Below are 3127 nucleotides of genomic sequence, written 5' to 3' on the forward strand. Positions count from 1 at the left end.
GTCTGACCGAGTTCACCAGTTCTGGTGCCAAAACTACTTCGGTGTCACCGAGTTTGAAAATCGGTAGATCCGAGATGCTTTCTGTGGAAAACTAAAACTAAGTTTTTGAATTAATCTTTTGCAAAAATCTCTGCTTTTTGTGATGCTCATCCACTCTATCTTATCCATAATCTATTCACAGGGTCAGCAGTCAGTTTGCAACATGTCAGACCAGAGTGACAGCCAAAACCTCTCAGAGCAGCAAGTTGTGATGAGTGAGGGCACTAGCCCCTCAAGTTTTTCTGATGATGGCAGCAGGAGTACACCCAGCAATCTGCCTAAGGCTGCCACACGTCAAAGGAAGAAGAGAACGTCTGATTCTAAGGATGAAGTCTATGTGGTAGAGGAAGAGGCCACTTCCAAAAGAGTTGAGCCAGCTCAAGGCTCAAAGCCAGGACTGAAAATCAAAAGGCCAGCAGGCAGGCAGCCCATGTCAAAGGCTAGAGCCTCCACTGAGAAGCCTGCACCTGCTCCCATTGAGCCCATTGCTGCTGAGGGCAAAAAGAGGAAAGAGAGGGTGAAGAAGACTGTAGCCAAAGTGCTTGGGAGAGCCTCCATCATGGTAGAAGAGGAGGAGGAAGAAGAGGCAGCTGCACCAGCGCCCAAGGCAGCCAAACTTATGGGAGATGCCATAAGGTCAGGAACAGCAGCATCCAAGCCCAAGGAAGCACCCAAGGCTGCATCTAAGCCTAAGACAGCACCAAAGAGAAACAAAAGGAGTATACCTGCTGCAGAAAAGAACAAGGCCCCAGTGCCTGAGACTGTTGCTGAAGAAGAAGAAGAGAGTGTCCTTCGGAAGCTCAACCCAAGATCCCAGACCACAACGATGCTCATCCTGTGGCTGAGGATATGAAGCTCAGGAGAGACTCAGGGCTCAGGAAATGGAGAGAAGCAGATCTGTATGCTTCTAGGAGAAGGACTGCCATAGATTACAGATTTCACACCAAGGAGCAACAAGATTTTTATGAGACTGTTTTGCTTGACAAGAAGCCAATCCTTTGTGACATGAGAAGGGTCGACTGGACCTACATCAAGGAGAATGAAGAGCACTACCCAGGAGTTCAGGACAGCTTCAGAGCGTGTGGAGTAGAGGACTTTGTTGGGCAGAAGCTCACAAAGTGGAACGAGGAACTCATCATGCAGTTCTACTCCACAGCTCACTTTTATCCAGATGGGAGGATTACATGGATGTCTGAGGGTACAAGGTACCAATCTACAGTGGCTGAGTGGGTACAGATCATCAATGCCCCAGAAGAGCAAGATGAGGACTTGGATATCTATGCCAAGAAGAAGATGGACCATAACTCCATGTCCAACATGTACAAGGAAATTCCCAATGAAGCTCTTGACACATTCAAGTTTGGCTCAGTGCATTATCTCCTCTCAGGATTGCCTATGATCAACTGGATCCTTAGGCACACCTTACTGCCCAAGTCTGGAGATCACAAGATGATCAGAGGTCACGCGATCAACTTGCTTCATGTCCTTGACGTGCCTCAGAAATTCAAGGTCATGAGTCTCATTGTGGAAACCATTAAGAGGACAGCTGCAGATCAGAAGAGGAGCTGTGGATATGCCCCTCAGATTCAGGAGCTCATCAAATCCAAGATGGGCACAGGCGTATATTTGTTGGATAAGGAACACCTGCCCATCCGTCCAGATTTTGAGAACAATGAAGTTGTGATGACAGAGAATGAGCCATCGTCTGCACAAGCATTTGCAAAGAAGGAGAAGGCGAGGAAGGAAAAAGCTGCCAGGATGCCTACTCAAGCGGAGGCATCTGAGTACTTCTTGAAGACCAAACAAGAGGATCTCAGTTACTTGATTACATCCACGCTGAGAATTAAGAAAAGTCTGGCCAACCTCACTAAGAATCAGTAGAGCCTAGAGAGAATCATGGAACAGAAGTTCTATGACTTGGATGTCAAGGTAACGTAAGTTCAGTCTGCAGTGGAGCAGCTCCAGGAGGACATGAATGAGAGGAGAGGCAGGACCACGACTCATGCGTTTGCGAGGGTGCCACGAGGTCCGAGGTCGTCTGCACTGCCAGTTGCTGACACCAGAGCCACTACTTCAGCACCAGCTACAGCCTCAGCTCCAGCATCTACTTCAGCTCCAACTCCAGCAACTACTTCAACATCTACAGAAGCCTTCGTCCTTGGAGTGATCCGGACTCCACCACCACCTGAAGATCAAGCCTGAGCGTCGATCTAGTGCTATGCATTTTCTAGTAACTTTTTGGTAACTTGTTGCCAAAGGGGGAGAAGATGTATAGATCATAAGCTTCGAGAGAGAGTGTTGCTTTTCTCTCTTGCTTTATTTGGTGGTTTTTCGAACCTTTTCTGCTTTTGAGTGCTTGATACTATGTCATTATTTGTGAGACATCGATGATCATGTGTTTGATCATAAGCTACACTTAATGTTTGCTTAATGCTTGCTTAAATATTATCATTCTATCTATCGTTTGTGATCATTCACTATTCTTGGTGATGAGTGCATGTATTTCAATCTTATCATTTTGAGCGCTCCACCAAGATGTATGTGACATGGAAGAGTAACCCATGACTCTAACTCTTTGTGCATTTGCAGTAAATATGCACAAATTTAGGGGGAGCTCTTACTTATCACATACTTCTCAAAGCGACGATATATTTCATGCTTATTATCATTTGTCGAAGCTTTGATCTATATGTTGTCATCAATTACCAAAAAGGGGGAGATTGAAAGTGGTTTTGGTAATTCATAACAACATATAGCTCATTGAGCTAATGCTATTCCAAGATGATTATTTCAGGAAAGCTCAATGATTAGCATGGCATGGATATGAAAGTGGAACCCTCAAAATGCTAAGGACAATGGATTGGCTCAAGCTCAAAAGCTCAAGACTCTTCATTTTATATTTTAGTGATCCAAGATCACATTGAGTCCATAGGAAAAGCCAATACTATTAAGGAGGGATGAGGTGTTGCTTAATGAGCCTCTTGCTTCATGTGCTTAATGATATGCTCCAAAACCCTCAACTACTTTCCCATATCCACATATGACCTAAACTCTAAGCCAAACTCGGTCCCACCGATTCTTCCTATCC

The sequence above is a fragment of the Triticum urartu genome, chromosome 5A, assembly GCF_056163025.1.
Source record: "Triticum urartu cultivar PI428250 chromosome 5A, HENAU_Tu73, whole genome shotgun sequence".
In the NCBI taxonomy this organism is placed as follows: domain Eukaryota; kingdom Viridiplantae; phylum Streptophyta; class Magnoliopsida; order Poales; family Poaceae; genus Triticum; species Triticum urartu.